This window comes from Pipistrellus hanaki, assembly GCF_964339955.1.
Source record: "Pipistrellus hanaki genome assembly, chromosome: 17".
Taxonomy (NCBI): Eukaryota; Metazoa; Chordata; class Mammalia; order Chiroptera; family Vespertilionidae; genus Pipistrellus; species Pipistrellus hanaki.
The window spans coordinates 2,938,223-2,956,217 of record NC_140519.1 but is presented as its reverse complement, the minus strand read 5'-3'; the positions used below and the strand labels follow the sequence as shown (position 1 = coordinate 2,956,217).

At 47.3% G+C, this 17,995-nt stretch overlaps 1 protein-coding gene across 1 annotated transcript in view; it reads left to right on the top strand.

Annotated features, from left to right (window-relative positions):
- MMP16 (matrix metallopeptidase 16) overlaps nucleotides 1–17,995 on the top strand; it is a 138,772-nt gene that overhangs the window by 45,722 nt on the left and 75,055 nt on the right. The gene's annotated exons all lie outside the window — the stretch shown is intronic.

The window sequence follows — 17,995 nt, the reverse complement described above, 5'->3', positions numbered from 1 at the left end:
GCGGTGGGTTTACACAGGGCTTTGAGCTTTTGTCACTTACCCTCTGCAGAAATGTTCATCAGAATAGTCTGCACACATCGGGGAAGGAATCCCCAAATTAGGAGGTTGCACACAGAAAGGGGGGTATGTGTTCTCAATGTTCGCGTATTGTGATGGGGTCTGGAAATCGGGGTCAGCATTGGCACACCTTTTCCATGGTGTGAGGTCTGGGTGTGATCATGGACCCAGAAGGTTAAAGGGTCCTGATTCAGGAACAGCAGCAGCCATTTCATGGTAGAATCTTGACTGTTTTCTTAGATTTTAGATGCAGCAATGACTCCAAGTATAGCATTTTCAAGGTTAAAATCTAAAAACATACATCACATTATATCATTTGAGGGAAAAATTTCTAAGTGGATATCTCCTAATACAGGACGTGTTTCACTTAAAACTACCTACCTACCTATCTATCTATCTATCTATCTATCTGCCTAAGGGACAGGAATGACTGAACAACTGGAACAACTGGTTGCTATGACATGCACTGACCACCAGGAGGCAGATGCTCAATGCAGAAGCTTCCCTCTGGTGGTCAGTGCACTCACACAGCCAACCTCCTCCTACCAGCCAACCTCCCCCTACTGGCCAACCTCCTGTGGTCCCTCCTCCTGGCCAGCAGGCCCTGATCACCTGATCCGGGTTGGGACAGGGAACTGGGGGGTGTGGGGTGGTGCTGGACACTGTGGCGAGGGAAGGAGGAGGAGATGAGGCGGGGAACCATGTGGTGGTGGGGCACTGATGGTGGCAGCATCTGGCATCCATTCCTTCCATGCCCAGCCTGGTGACCGTTGCCTCCTCTCCTAACTCCATCGGGGCCTTCAGGCCCTGGGCTGGGATGGAAACAGGAGATGGGTGGTTACAAATATTTCTCTCTTTTCTACTACCAACACAGCTAGAGAGCAGACAGTAGTCCTGAGTAGGGGTAATGGAGGACAGGGAAAACGAAAGAGACAGACACAAAGACAGTAGGGAAAGCCGGGAGCAGATGGGACAGCTGTCCTCTGATGGAGAGACAGGGACCCAGAGCCAATACAGCACATTTATTTTATACAGTAAGATACCAGGAAGTTTTACTAAAGTTTAAGATAAAGAAAATATGTGCATTTTTATGGCTACTTTGTAATGGTGACTTCTGGGTAGGCCTGGATAATTGTGTTTGTTCCTGGTGCCTGGCTGGATTTAGATAACGAAATCCACCCCCTCTCACCTGAGTGAAAGGTCAGACTGACAACCTACCTGCCTCTGGCAAGGTATGTTTCCAGGGCGTGGCTCTGCCAGGCACCACTGGATTCAGATTACAATAATCAGCTCAGGGCCTTTCCAAGGTGCTCTCTACAGGTTGTGGCAGATGCAGCCCCTTTTCTAGGGAGGCTGAGGGCTGGCTCCCTCCTGGGGCTGGGTGTCCATGGCCAACCTCCCTTGGCTCCTCCCCCCAACCCCTCCTCCCTGCTGGCAGGCTCCAATCATCCCGGCCCCAATTGACCTGGCCTGGATTGGCCCTGATCACTGGCCAGGCCTAGGGACCCCACCCATGCACAAATTTTGTGCACCAGGCATCTAGTTTTTAAATAAAGATGTTTGAATCACTTTGGTGACTGGGATGTGTTTAGGGATGGCGTACAGGGAACCTGCTGGTTGTTTGCACAGGTGATATTTCAGCTGCGTGAGACTGGGGGTCCTGCTGGTCCCCGGTGGCCACAGGCCTTCATGGCTCTCCTGCGTGTTTGCTGGGAGAGAGCTGTGAGACTTAGATGTGACCTGGATTATGGAGATTTTGCTTTCTGCATCACTGGACATTCATTTTTTAATACCATGGGACGTGTGCTCTTTAGATCTTTCTGGGTGGACCTCAAGCTTCTGCCTGCAGATGCCAGGGAAGGAGAGCAGAGATAAGCTTGGGCTCTGCCTTCCGCCGGTCCAGGATGACATTTATAACCCTGGTCCGGGGCAGCGGCTCTGGGACTCACCCACTGACGACAAAGGTGACAATTGATGCCTGGCTGGGCGAGCCCTGGCTCAGCATGCAGGAGGGCAGACCCGTTCTTCAGTGCTTCTGCTCAGCCTTTCTGCTCCATCGATTCCATTTTCTCTTCTCAAATCCATGATAGGTACAAAGAGGACCGAAAGGGGCATTTTATCCCTGGTTTCAAGATGACATAGTAGATGTTTCAAACAAAATATCTAAATGTTTATTGAGCCTTTGACAAATATATTGCCCGCCTCAATTCAGCAATATTTCGCAGGTAGAGATGTTTTTTAAAAGTTATTTTTAATGATTTTAGAGAGAGAGGAAGGTGGAGAGAGAGATAAACATCTATGTGAGACCAAACCATCCATCAGCTGCCTCCTATACATGCCCTACATATTTTTTCTTGATAACATTTAACATAGCATTTTATTATGTCACTAGCTTTTATAAAAGATCATTTTAATGGCTGTGTAATATTTCATTGACAAGCTATCAGTGTTTAATCAATGTAATTGATTATATTTAGTTATTTTGGTATGTCTATTAAGATAATTTTTCACTATCTCTTTAACCAGCATACTGTAGTTTTCTGAGTAAAGACTTTCACCTCCTTGGTTAACTTTATTCCTAACTATCTTAATTTTTTTGTTGCAATGATAAATTGGATTTTATGTTTATTTCTCTTTCTGAAAACTCACAGGTGTATAAAATGCCATCGATTTCTGGCTGTTAACTTTGTATCCTGCTACACTGCCAAATTCATTTATTAAATCTTTCAGTTTCAGGTGGAGTCTTCAGGGTTTTCTATATACAATACCATGTCACCTGCAATTAATGACCGTTTTACGTCCCTCTTTTTTATGTTTTCTTCCTGTCTGATCATTGTGGCTAGGACTTCCAGTACTATGATGAATAAGAGTGGTGAAAGCGGACATTCCTTTTTCTTCCTGTTCTTAGGGGAAATGAGTTCAGTTTTGCCCATTGAGTATAATGTTGGCTGTAGGTTTGTCATATATGGCCTTTATCATGTTGAGGTATGACCCCTCTTATTCCTACTTTGTTGAGAGTTTTTATAAAAAATGGGTGTTGGATTTTGTCGAATGCTTTTTCTGTGTCTATTGATATGATCATGTGATATTTGTTTTTCAATCTGTTTTTGTGATGTATCATGTTTATTGATTTGCCAATATTGTACCAGACTTGCATCCATGGAATAAATCCCACTTGGCCATGATGTATGATTTTTTAAATATATTGCTGGATCCGATGTGCTAATATTTTGTTGAGGATTTTAGCAGGAGTCTTAGACTGTAATTTTCTTTCTTTGTAGTGTCTTTATCTGGTTTTGGAATTAGAATAATGCTGGCCTCATAGAAAGAGCTTGGAGCTTGGAAGATTTTCTTTCCTCTTGGGTTTTTTGGGAATACTTTGAGGAGGATAGATGTTAATTCTTTGAATGTTTGGTAAAACTCCCCTATGAAGGCATCTGGACCTGGGCTTTTGCTTACTGGGAGTTTTATATTTTTTTATTTTTTATTACTGCTTCTATTTCATCAGTTGTTATTGGCCTATTCAGATTTTCTGATTCTTCCTGATTCAGTTTTAGGAGATTGTATTTTTCTAGGCATTTGTCCAATTCATCCACATTGTCCAGCTTGTTGGCATATATTTGCTCATTGTAGTATTTTCTTACAATCTTTTGTATTTCTGAGGTGTCAGTTGTTACTTCACTGCTTTCGTTATTAATTTTATTTATTTGGGTCCTCTCTCTTTGTTTCTTGATGAGTCTGGCTTAAAATATCTATACTACCCCAAGCAATCCTTAGGTTTAATGCAAAATGCAAATGGCCTATTGCACAGATCTATAATAAATACTCAAAAAATGTATATGGAAGCAAAAAATACCCCGAATAGCTACAGCAATCTTGAGAAAAAAAAAAGAAAGTAGGAGGGATCTCAATACCAGATATTAAGCTATATTACAAAGCCACTGTACTCAAAACAGCCTGGTACTGGCACAAGAACAGTATGTAGGCCAATGGAACAGAACAGAGAACCCAGAAATTGAGCCAAGCCATTATGCTCAATTAATATTTGACAAAGGAGGCAAGAGCATACAATGGAGTCCAAATAGTCTCTTCAATAAATGGTGTTGGGAAAATTACACAGATACATGCAAAAAGAAATGCAACTAAACCACCAACTTACAGCATACACACGAATAAACTCAAAATGGATGAAAGTCTTAAATGTAAATCAGGAAACCATAAAGATCCTGCAAGAAAGGATAGGCGGTTAAATCGCAGACATCTTTCATAGTGACATCTTCCAATACATCTCCTAGGCCAAAGGAAACTAAGGAGAAAATAAAAAATGGGATTACATCAAAATAAAAAGCATCTATACAGCAAAAGAGACCATCAACAAAACGAAAAGGGAGCCCACTGTATGGGAGAACATATTTGGCAATGATACATCTGATAAAGGGCTAATATCCAAAATGTATAAGGAACCCATACAACTTAACAAAAGGAAGACAAACAATCCAATTAAGAAATGTGTAAAGAACCTAAATAGACACTTCTCCAAAGAGGATATACAGATGGCTAAGAGACATAGGAAAAATGCTCAAAGTCACTGATCATCAGAGAGATGCAAATTAAAACAACAATGAGGTATCACCTCTCACCTCTCAGAATGGCTATCTCAACAAATCAGCAAATGACCAGTGTTGGCGAGATGTGGAGAAAGGGAATCCTAGTGCACTGCTGGTGGGAATGCAGACTGGTGCAGCCATTATGGAAAACATAATTCTTTTCTCAAAAAATTAAATATGGAACTGCCATTTGACCCAGTGATCCTTCTTCTAGAAACCCAAAACACCTATCAGAAAGAATATATGTACCTTTATAGCAGCACAATTTACAATAGCTAAGATCTGGAAACAGCCCAAGTGCCCATCAGCAGATGATTGGGTAAAAGGTCTGTGTACATTTATCCCATGGAATCCTGTGTATCTGTGAAAAAGAAAGATCTCTTACTCTTTGAGACAGCATGGAAGGAACTGGGGAGTATCATGCTAAGTGACATAAGCCATTCAGAATAAGATAAGCATGACATAATGTCACTCATATTTGGACTCTAATGAACAAAATAAATCCAGAAACAAAGAAGCATGAAACAGTGTGGAATCTCAGAGGGAAGGAGGCAGGGGAGGAAGAGTAAGCAACCAAAGGACTTGTATGCATATGTATGTGCATGACCCATGGGCGCAGACAATAGGGTGGGGAGGCCTGGGGCGGGGTTGGGGTGGGCTAGAAGAGGCCAGTGGGGAAAAGAGGCAATAATAATACAATAGTAATGCTCACCCCAGTCCTCACCCTCCAGTTCTCTTAAAGAGGCAAATAGTAATACTTTCAACAACAAAGATTTTTAAAAAGGTAATTTTTCAGAAAAATGTTTGCACAACTGTATCTTTCTGGTTTCTCATTATTTTCTCATAACCCAGGTCTTGACCTTGGTGTCTCCTGCAGTTCCCGAGGGTGTGGCTGCTCAGCCCTCTGCAGTGAGGAGGGGTCTGGCTAGTTGTTGCTGGTTAGCCCTGAGGAAGCTAAGATCATTGCTAAGTTTATAATGGAAAACAGTATTTGGTTTTAATTGTATTTATTTGATGAATCCTGTTTGAGTATTTCCATGTTCATTAGTCATTGGTATTGCTTCTAGGAATTTTCTGTGTGTAGTCTTTGCCAGCTTCAGAAGTGTGGCTTAAAAAATTGGGTTTCATTTGCCGTTAAAGATTATAAGCCCTGGTCTGTGAAAGTCACATTAAGAAACAATATGACAATGATTTTTGAAGTTCTCACATGTTTTAGAGAGTTTGCACTTCAAAGTGTTAACAAAAAAAAAACCATTGAAATCTGTAAATAGTTTTTTTAATGAGTTTATTTGAGCCAAAACTGTCGACAATTGCCGGGAAGCAAAACCTCAATGGATTGAGATAATGCTCCGAAGAATGTCGGGTTACATTTCTCTATTTATACACCGAAATCAAAGGAGGGACATAGGTGGGTTACATGAAATTCATTGGTGATGGAGTAAGGAGGCGGGAGAAAGCAAAGTGGTGGGAACCTCCTGGGATTGGATAAAAAGTAAAATGATGGACGTGTACTCAGGTGAGTGCAGGAACAATTAACATGATAAAGAAGGAATTTGAGGCATCTGTCCTGGCGCCCACCACATTTGGTTGTTCCCCAGGGCTCCGGAAAAAAAGGGAAGTTACAAGTTACCCAGACATCTCACAGATATGTTATCTTAGAGGCAAAAAGGCAAATGGGCTCAGTAAAAAGATCAAAGTTGATCTTTGTCTGGGAAAATATCTGGGACATGACTACCTACTATAACCTGTTAGATATTTAATTTTCAAACCATCTTTTGTGGTTATCTTAGGTTTCTGGGTTTGCAAGACTGCCACGCAGGCCTTCCCTGAGCTTGTCAGGTTAGCATGTGGCTTTTTTCTTTCACAAAAGTAAATAAAATGGATGATGGAACTTCAGGTGTGAAGGTCTCTTTGTGAAGCAGTTGCCAGCTATGGAGCAGTCAGTATTAGTCAGTGGATTTTCACACCTGTGAGCCAGGGTAGGAGATACAACCAGCTTTCAACTCCAGAAAGAGCAGAGCATGGAGAAGCCTCCTGGGGGCCAGGCTGAGGACAGGGTGTGCAGGGAGCCTCCAGGGCTGAGCGGCAGGCCCCTGAGCTGCCAGGTGTCTGCCAGGTGTGGTTACAGGGTTATCTTGGTTAGGTAAAATTTCTTTATATTTAGCTTTGTAATTTTCTATACCTCTTTCTGGTTTGACAGATTTAATTTTGATGTTGTAAAAATATATCACTACTAGAGGCCCAGTACATGAAATTTATGCATTGGCTGGGGGAGGGGAGTGTTCCCTCAGCCCAGCCTGCACCCTCTCCAATCTGGGACTCCCACGGGAATTTCTGACTGCCAGTTTAAGCCCAGTCCCCAGGACAGCCTTCTCACTATCTGGGACCGTTGGCTCCTAACTACTTACCTGCCTGTCTGTCTGCCTGATTGCCCCTAACTACCCCCCCTGCCAGCCTGATCAACCCCAACTGCCCCCCTCCCATGCCAGCCTGGTCACTTCTAACTGCTCCCCACCTCCCCCCGCTGGCCTGGTTGCCCCCAACTGCACCCTATCCCCCGCTTCTGGTCGTTCCTAACCATCCCCCATTAGCCTGGTTGCCCCCAACTGCACCCCCACTGGCCTGGTTGCTCTTCGGTCATTTGGTCATCCCTCACTAACCCTCCTGCCGGCCTGGTGGCCCCACCAGCCTGCTGTTTGATTGTTACTATGAGGGCGTCCTGACCAATTTGTATATTACCCTTTTATTAGTATAGATTTCTGTGGTCATTTTCTATTCCTTTTAAGCATGAAAATTCCAGTTCCATCCCTGGTAAGATAGTAAATAACTGAAGTAACCATTACTTCACAAAAATGTGGTTTGATGTTTCATATATGACCTTTTTCTTTCTTTCTTTCTTTCTTTCTTTCTTTCTTTCTTTCTTTCTTTCTTTTTTTTTTTTTTTTTAATACATTTTATTGATTTTTCACAGAGAGGAAGGGAGAGAGATAGAGAGCTAGAAACATTGATGAGAGAGATACATCGACAGCTGCCTCCTGTACACCCACACCGGGGATGTGCCCGCAACCAATGTACATGCCCTGACCGGAATCGAACCTGGGACCTTTCGGTCCGCAGGCCGACGCTCTATCCACTGAGCCAAACCGGTTTTGGCATCGTATATGACCTTATGATATACGTGCATTGTAAGGATTTAAGATATTTCCCCTAAGAGTTAAACAATTGTCTAAAAGCAGAGATACTTAACTGCCTTTGAGAGAAAAACTGACCTGGCAGATCAAACTAACAACCATTCATTATCCACCCATTTGGTGGGATGTTTCCCTGACGAAAGGAAGTTGGCTGATTTGTTTATGCTCTGGATTAGCTCTGTGCACTTGCAGGTAGGAGCGAGGAACAGGTAAACTGGATATTGGCCCCTGGTTGTTTCAGTGTTCTTAAATGTTTTCACCGTTTTCTAGCAATGAGCTAGAAATCACAGCAGGCTGAGGAGCTAGTTTCCGGAAGCGGCTTCTCTGAGGTCCCACGGGGCCTGGGTGGACACAGTGCCCCCAGGACCAAGCCTGCACCTGGTCGTACTGGGAGCCCAGCAGGAGGGTCTCGGGTGGGGGAGAGGGAGCCCAGGGGCTGGGAAAAGGGAGCTCCTGTGGAAGAGGTTGGGAGCGAGCGACTTCACCTGCCTGAGAACGGCAGGGAGCACCATGGGCTAAGACATGTGTCAGGAAGGCGAGCAGCAGCGCCCCTCGATGGCCAGGGGCTGAGCTCAGAGACCGGGAGGGGGGTGCCTGGGGAGCGGGCTGAGCTCAGAGACCCGGAGGGGGGTGCCTGGGGAGCGGGCTGAGCTCAGAGGCCCGGGGGCAGGGGGGTGCCTGGGGAGCGGGCTGAGCTCGGAGGCCCCGGGGCGGGGGGGGGTGGGGGGGGGGTGCCTGGGGAGCGGGCTGAGCTCGGAGGCCCCGGGGCGGGGGGGGGGGGGAAGGGGTGCCTGGGGAGTGGGCTGAGCTCGGAGGCCCCGGGGCGGGGGGGTGCCTGGGGAGCGGGCTTGGGGGCACAGGGGCCAGAGCACAGTGCCCGGGGCGCTCCGTGGACTGGCTCTCAGATACACGCCGCGAGGCAGCTGAGCACAGACATGCGGGAACTGGTTCTAAACTACGTGAAAGAGCATTACACTTTAATGTGTAAGAAAGTAGGAAAATAAACAGGAAGTGGTCCAATCTTTCTAACATCCCAGTGATAAAATTGGAAAAATAAGACGGTGTTTTTCTAAGTGTTGGCAGAGACAGCGTGGCTCAGTGTCAGTGGGGGAAGCAGCTGGGCCCACACAGGTCACGGGAGGTGTGAGCGCGGCTGCGTGGCGGGTGGCACCCGCCTGACCTGCCCAAGCGCGTGGGCCCACCTGAGCATTTCCAGAACTTTCCACAGGAGAAAGCTCAGAAGGCTTCCTGCCTCTCCCTGTTGTCTACAGTGCCTCGTCTGAACCCACCAGCGTCCCCAGCAGCGTGGCGGTGTCCCTGATGGCAGATCCGCCTGCAGTCCAGCCCACCACTGCCCTCAGCTCTGGAGGATTGGTGGTATAGGACAGTGGTCCGCAGGCTGCGGCTGGCGAGCCACACGGGCTCTTTGGCCCCTTGAGTGTGGCTCTCCCACAAAATACCACGGCCTGGGCGAGTCTATTTTGAAGAAGTTTAAGTTTAAAAAATGTGGCTCTCAAAAGCAATTTCAGTCGTTGTACTGTTGATATTTGGCTCTGTTGACTAAGGAGTTTGCTGATCACTGGTTTAGGAAGATGTTCATGATATAACACTAAAGGGCAGGACAATTTATATGCAGCATGAGCCCCATGCACAACCGTGTGTACGTGTGTGTGTGTGTGTGTGTGGGGGGTGACGTGTGTGTTTGTATCTGCAGCGTGGCATGGCTGGCGGAGGGTGTGAGGGTGGTAGGGATGATAAAAGGTGTGTTTGTGGGTTTGGGTAATTGTGTGATACTGAGAGTTCTGTGTGCTTGAGGTGTGCATGGGTCTGTGGACATGTGTCTGTGTTTATGGGTGTTTGCATGTGCCAGCAAATGCCCATGGATGTCACCATGGGAGTCAGCACGTGGAGCTGACCCTCATGGCCACAGCTGGACAGGGGGGTTAATTTCCTCATTTACATTTTTTCTCCAATACACACATTTTCATGTATTTGTGTGTATACAAGTATTTCATCACACTTAGAGAAAGATGGTAACAATTTTTGAAAAGTATTTTCAGTAATTAAAAGAAGTATCTCTAAGGATTATACATAACCTCCATTTCCAAAAAGTTAAAATTAATTTGGGTGAAATGATAAACTGGATGATTTTAAGAGCAGAAAATGGACAAGCAGCCATTTGTATAGATTTTTCCTGTATGAGGGGACATGTCATGGGAAGTGTTGACTTGAACTAAATAACGGTAGTGTAGCTATTCTGTTTTCCCTCTCGGTGCATTTTTATACACTGTAAACAGACAAAACATGTGATGGATGTTTCCACATAAAAGCTTGCTAAGTCATAAATTCTATGGGTGCAGCATGCAGTTTGGTGTGAAAGAAATCCTTTGTGCCTCCGCGTGAAATGAATGAAAGTGTTTCAGATATTCAAACAGGCTCTGCTTGTTGGTAAGTGATTTGAAGTGTTGATCGGTTTTTTTAACACCTCGCTCAGGAAATGGCAGAAAATGTCAGAGGTTCATTTAATCCTTTAGGCCAGGGACCAGCTCAGAGGCATTCGTGGGAATTGCGGGAAAACACGTAAATTAAAGGTTGTGTGGTCACGTCAGGATGGGAAACGCTCTCTCGTTGATTTCCAGTTCCGGTTGGATCTCTGAGGTCCTTCAGAGAGAAGCCGGATTCGCTGCTTACTTCAGCGTTTGCCACATAAACTATGGAATTACCTTTGCTTTTCATGGATGGTCTGTGAGCATGCCTTGAACATAGAGTTCTATAATTTGGGCAAGTATGTGCTTAATACTCTAGTTCAAGCACAGGGCTTATTTCCAGATTGAAATAGTTGTTTTGCATGGTTAATTCATTCAGACCATCCTCAAAATAAGGACAAAATCAGCTGCGCGGGGGAGCAGCTTGGGGCCATCCAGGGGGGCGGGGGCGGGGGAGGGCCAGCCTGTGTGTGGTCCCTCTGTCCTGGGAACGAAATGTTACTCAGATTGTATAATACATTTACCAACTCTTTTAGCAAAACAATATATTTTATTTTTAAAATATATTTTTATTGACTTCAGAGAAGAAAGGAGAGGGAGAGAGATGGAAACATCAGTTATGAGACAGAATCATGGATGGCTGCCTCCTGCACACCCCCTAGTGGGGATTGGGCCCGAAACCTAGGCATGTGCCTTTGACTGGAATTGAACTCAGGACCCTTCAATCCTCAGGCCAATGCTCTATCTACTGAGCCAAACTGCGAGGGCAAAGCAAGCTATATTTAAAATGAAGTAAGAGCATGCTGTTTTTTCTAAAATAAATACAAATAAACGAGTCTTTAAAAATGGATGTTTGTAATATGACAAGCCACAACCCCCTCCAGCCTTGGCGGGAGAAATATGTAATCTGATTTGTGCTTGTTTAAAATCCTGGGAGGCAGGGCGCAGTGGGCGGCGTGTGGGACGCAGTGAAGCCTCCCTCGCTCTTCGCGGGCTTTGTAACCATAACCCTGTCAGGGCGGAACTCCCTCCCGCCGTAACGCCGTCTGCCGCTCCGCACTGTCCTTCGGGGCGCATTCTTTCCCCTGCTGCACTGATTACATTTTAGTGTACTCGACAGTAAGTTTTATTTTATTTTCCAAGGAATTTTACTTTTCTTGAGTGTGTACATGTGAATTCTCTTCTCTTAAGGAAGTTAATTATATGGGTTCTGTTTTTAACGTTTTCCTCGTGTCTGCTTTTCTGTGGTTTTTAATGTTGAGTGGTTTCCTCTGTGACTCCGGCCTGGGGTGCGGGTGGCCTTCCCCACGGGCACCTGTGTGCACGGCTGCTCGGAGCCGCTGGCTGTCCTGTCCGGCCCCGCGGGACCTTGTAGGACTGTCCTGGAGCCTGGGCCCCTGTTCCGCTTCCCGGAGGCTCGGTCTCTCTGAGATGCCAGAGGCTAACCCGGTGCTGGAGGCTCAGGTGAGCGCCTGGGAGTGGACGGCACTGCTTTCCCGGAAAGCGGTTTCCAGCCGTGAAATGGAGTCCTGTGGCTCTGTCCCAGGCGGCGGTGGGAGGCGGATGCCCTGGAGTCACCAGGGTCCTGCCTGCTACTCACCCTGCAAAGCGTGCCATGCCTGGGATTCCCCCCCCTCGTGGCCGGGGCTCCTGGCGTGGGGGGGGAAGGGGAGAAGGAAGGGAGGGTATGTGTGGGGGGGAGGGGGGAGAGGAGGAGAGGAGGGTGCTTGTGTGTGAGTGGGTGGGGCAGGGGGTAAGCAGGGCTTGCTGGTGTGGTCCCACCTGGCCGGCTGTGCTTTCCCCATGTCCCCACTCACCACCTGGGCATCCCATCGTCAGCTTCAGAAGAGGCGCCCACAGGGCGTGGGGTTGTGTTTCCTGCCGAAGGAGGCGGAAAGGCCAAACACGTGGACGAATGAAGCGCCGTGGAGTGAGGCAAGAGCTGCAGACGGGGCTTCTCAGAAGAGTGATTTAGATGTGAAGGATGAGGAGGAAGGAGTGTTTGTAATTCCCACCGAGGAGACGCCAATGCAGTGTCCCGAGCAGGAAAGTCTCGCCTGTTCTGCCAGAAAAGACCAGGTGCCTGGGATGCCAGGAGAGGGCACTGGGAACAGAAGTTCAGGATTCGCCAGCGACTTGCGTGGAGTGGAGGCCGCAGTGCGGAGCCTGCGTTCTGTGTGAGTCAGGACGCAGGTCTGGTGAACTACGCGCTGGTGAACTGCTGAAGGCATACAGCCACATGTGATATTCCTCCATCTACATGTTTAAAAGACGCCTCAGTCCACTTCCTCCCATTTGAATTTCTCTTCTCAGAAGCAGAGAGTAAGTGCTGGTGAGAACACGGGGAACTGGACCTGTGCTCCCGGGGAGATGTCACATGGAGCCGCCTCTTGGAATGGTGCGTCAGTTCCTGAACAATCGCACACGGAACGACCACGGAGGCAAACAGTTCCCCTTCTAGACCGGAGCCGTGGAGAACGGACACGCAGGGGTCACAGAGACAATGTTACGATGGACTCCTCACAAGCCTGAAAGATGGGACAGCCCAGGTGTCCAAGGACAGATGCACAGTAAACACGTGGTCAGTACATGAGAGGAACATTGTTCAGCATAACTACCTTACATGCTACATGCTGTAACATGGATGAACTTGAAAATGCCCTAATGGGATGGCCAGATGCTCGCTGTATGATTCCATTGCATGGGGACCTGGAGTAGCCACATTCCTAGACAGAAGGTAGAGTGGAGCTTGCCACGGGCTGGGGGAGAGGTCAGGGGATGGAATCGCAGTTTGGGAAGATGAAGAAGTTGGGGAAGTGAGTAGGGGTGTCAGATGCACAGTGTGAACATAAAGACCATGAAGTAAACACCAACCACTTAAAGATGGTTAGGAGTCTAGGTTTCATATACAGCAGGTCCTCGGGTTACGTCGGAGATCTGTTCCTATAGCGACGTAACGCGATTTCCGCCGTCAGTTGGAACCCACCTACATAAGCACCTGCGTCACTCGATGGAGCAGACACAGCAGTGATGAAGTGACACAGTAACAAAGATTTAAAAGGAAGATAACAACTCCTGACCTTTACTTGTGGCAAATAAATAACAGAAAACATAAAGCACATCTGTGCATACGTTGAAATGACAGAACTTTTTTTTTTTTTTAATAAAAAATGGGAGATAGTGACGTGACCACGAAAACGACATGCGACCAGTCTGACATAACTGAGGGCTGTCTGTACAGTCAAACTTTAGCGCTTGAACATCTCAAACAATTCGATTCTTGCCCAAGTTGTTCACAAAAATTGTCTCCATTGTCAGGCAGAACTTCAGTTCTCGATCCGACTGCCCTTCGATGCTGATACCTGAGGTCAGTCACGGAGGAGGGAGAGGAGATGAGGACCGACTCGGAGGTTTTCGGGTGAACAGCAGTTAGCAGGCGTGGGGGCAGGTCGCAGTACCAGGTAGGTTGGCCTGTTCTTAGCAAGTCGATGGCATTTCAGGGATTAACTGGGCGAGAGGAGCAGGGGCTGCAGGCCCAGGTGACGGGCAGCAGCAGAGAGTTTGCACCTGCTGGACACGCTGACCTGTGCGGAGGAGGAGGCGGGTCTCTGGCGAGGCTGCGGCCGGTGCTGACCCAGATGGCTGTGCCCACGCGGGAAGTCTCCTGGCCTAGAAATAAGGATGTTATAGGAGCCCAGGCTGGCGAGCTGGGGTGGTTAAAGTGTGGCCCCAATGCCCTTTGTGAAGCAGAGCGGGACATGTTCTCGAGCAGACTTGCTAAGGATTAAAGGGGACCCTGAGTCCTGGTGTCGGGCAGCCAGGATGGGCGTCGGTGGCCCTGAGACCAGGAGCAGACGCCAGGCAGAGGGACAGGGATGCCCGCGGAGTCGGGGGCACTCGGGGCATTTTCCCGAGGACCTGAGACGCTGCCGTAGTCCCCGCGGAGAGAAGAGCGTGGTCCAGTCAGGGGGACAGAACACGGGAGGGGCCGTGCGTGGAGCCGCGTGTGGGTCCCGGAGAGTGATGGTTTCGGGCAGCGGCTTTCTTTTTAAAAGTACAGCAGTTGCCTTCCATGAGATCAGCTACCACCACACCTTTGATATCACACCTCCAAAAGTTATTTTTAACCTTCACCCTCTTTTCCTCGTAATTACAGTATATTCGAAACAAATGAAATACTATATGTTCTAAAACATGGTCACACATGTTTTAAAAATATATATATATATATATATATATATATATATCCATAGATAAAATTATAATTTATGTAAGATGAGCTAGAAAGGACATAAAATTAAAAATGATTTCAGTATTTATTAATCATATTTGTGTTTTTCTCTCATTAGAACGTATCAGGAATCCTGCCTTTTCTTGGAGAGTTCTATAACTAAATATGCCTCTTTATTTTGAAAATGCTGACTCAACAGCTTGAAATTCAGCAATTTCAAAATCCATTTATTTCTAATCTTCTTAAAAATTGCCACTGCACCGGATACGTGCCACAAGCAGGCAAATCCTGTCGCCTGCTGGCTGCACGTGTGCCCCTCGGCAAGGCAGGATGTTAGTAAAATTCCGATGGTAAATTTCCATCTTCCCTCATGTCTGTCAATTGGTCCCAAAGATAAATCAGAAGATGCAGCATTTTCCTATTTAAAATAAAAGTTTTTATTGATGTTTAGAGAAAGAGGAAGGAAGAGGGAGGGACAGATAGAAACATCCGTGAGAAAGAAACATTGATCTGCTGCCTCCTGCACACCTCCTACTGGGGATAACAAACAGTGACCTCCTGGTTCATGGGTCAACACTCAACTACTGAGCACACCGCTGGGTACATTTTGTCTATTTTTAACCAATAGGCTTCAAACCCACTGTAGTAATTTTTTGGCCGGGTAATTTTGTAGGTGAAAAATTCTGTTGCTGGGAATTTAAAAAAAAAATTATAGGAGTTTTCTTTCTTTTTTAAAATATATTTTTATTGATTTTTTACAGAGAGGAAGAGAGAGGGATAGAGAGCTAGAAACGTCGATGAGAGAGAATCATCGACCAGCTGCCTCCTGCACGACCCCCACTGGGGATGTGCCCGCAACCAAGGTACATGCCCTTGACCAGGATCGAACCTGGGACCTTTCAGTCCTCAGACCGACGCTCTATCCACTGAGCCAAGCCGGTTTCAGCTGGGAGTTTTCATAGACGATGCATTTATATCTCTTTGAGTAGAAAGTCATATGATAAGGGAAACATTTCCAAACACGGGCTTTACTGTCTCGGCCTTTCTCTCCAAGCAGCGTCTCTGTCCCCTGTCAGACACCCCCTTCCCCCGGGGACTCTGTGTCCTCGGAGCCTGCACCCAGCCGCCGCCCGGGAGCGCAGCTCTGCAGCAGCTGCCCACGGCCACGGCCAGCACTGCTTTCCTGTAATGGAAACGCAGGATTTTACTTTGACAACTTTTAACGCACCTTGTCATGAGAGACTCAGAAGTATCTATATGGTACCAGTATGTTCTTGTCATTCTCCATCACATCACGAAGGATTGTAGCGCTTCTCCTGTTTCAGATCATATAACCGAGTCCAGCCAGTGCGGCTCAGTGACTGAGTGGCTGTGCACCAAGCAGTCACGGTTCCCTTCCCAGTGGGGCGCAGGCCCAGGTTGTGGTCTCAATCCCCAGGCGGGGGTGAAAGGGGGAGTGCGGGGGGCGGCGTTCAGGAGGCAGTCTATGGATGTTTGTTTCTCATTGCTGTTTCTAGCTCCCTCTCCTTTCCTCTCTTTCTCAAAAATCAATTAAAAACATTTTTTAAAAAGATGATATAATTTTATCAGTTCATTTAATCTGTCCCGGGAACTAGCCTTACGTTGTGATGTGCTGGGGTTGGTTCCTCCTGCAGGGCCTCCACCCTGGGGACCGGCCTCCTCCCTCAGGCTCCGGTGGGACATGCAGTCTCTCCCAGCCAGGGCCCGGAACCCTGAGCCTGGATAAAGGAGCCTTACTCCCCACTCTGTGGGCGGTGCTAGTGCGGGGGGGTGGCTGCCGAGGACAGGAACCCCGAATCCTGTGCCCACATTGCTGGATACAGTGAGCCTCAGTGAGGTCCCTCCTCCGAGTGGCCGTGGGTGAGGCACTCTGCCCCGCCCAGTGCGAGTCACAGGATCCCCTCCTGACTGGCTCTGACTTGTGCCTTTTAGAAAATCGCAGGCTGCCACAGGCCCGGCTGTGAGGCTGCTCCTGCTTCCACGTTGAGGCGACGGGGAAACATGGGGTTGTGCGGGGAGCCCTGTCAGAAGCCACCTTTTTGGTAACCATTTCTGCCCACCTAAGGCCTTGCTGACAGTGGGGTGCTGTGCACGTTTCACTGCTGTTTGTTGTTGATTGAATTTTCTCTTTCTGGAGTTTTGGGTCTTGTTTTAAAGTGTGTGTGTGGCCGAAGCCGGTTTGGCTCAGTGGTAGAGCGTTGGTCTGCAGACTGAAAGGTCCCGGGTTCGAGTCCGGTCGGGGGCATGTACCTTGGTTGCCGGCACATCCCCGATAGGGGGTGTGCGGGAGGCAGCTGGTCGATGTTTCTCTCTCATCGACGTTTCTAGCTCTCTATCTCTCTCCCTTCCTCTCTGTAAAATATCAATAAAATATATTTTTTTTTAAAAAGTGTGTGTGTGTGTGTGTGTGTGTGCGTGTGCATGTGCTTCTGTGTGTGTGTGTGTGCATGGTTGCACATGTGTTTGTGTGCTGTGTGTACATGTGTGATTGTGCATGCACATGTGTGTGTGCACCTGTGTTCACACTACATATCCATTCTGAAAGGTCTAACTCGCACTTAGGACAGACAGTGCAGACAGATCCGGAGACGTGTGCCGTCATCTCTGCCCGTTTCCCCCACAATGGCTTACAGATGATGGCCCACGGGGGCTGCTGGAGTTCGTCTGTCTGTCGCTACAGCTCGGTCTTTACAGTCGGAGGGTTTTGCTTCCTCGGCTGCTCAGTTCAGGGTGCAGCTCACTCGTAGGCGGATGGAGGACCTGTGGCTAGCTGTCATCCCCTGGCCTCTGACTTCCTGTCCACACACAACGCCATGTGAGGGTGAGAACAGGGTCATCTCTTCGTGCCAGCTCTTCCTCTGCTCCCCATCCTGTGCGCGTGGCAGGGGCCCGCTCAGGCCATGTTCTGGGAGCTCCTTTTTGTTTCCCGCTGTTACATGTCATTTAAGAAGCCATTTGAATACACATTAGAATTCTAATGGAATTGATCTCTACTGCAGTCATGCTCTGATTCATTTGTGGTGGGAGGGGGTGAGCTAGAGCCATTTACTTTTTTGAATGAACAGAAAGGCTGGTTTCTGCCTCATCAGTGTAGCCTGTGAATGTTCTATTTCACCCATTCTGACTGACTGCGCCCACATCAGTTTAATGTCTTGGTTAATGGGTAGTTATAATTTACATTTATAGCCACTTTTAAACTGGAAAGTTCAGGCCCCAAATCCTGCCATTCTTTATAACCAATGTCTATATTGTACTTCAGGGAGAAACGTCCTTAAGCTTTTGCTAACTTTGCTGGTGATACAACAAAATAGAGGGAGATTTCTTTTTAGTTGTTAATCTAAGAACAGAATTTAAGAAATACATTTAAAAGTTTTATACCAAAAATGGAAAATAACTTTATGA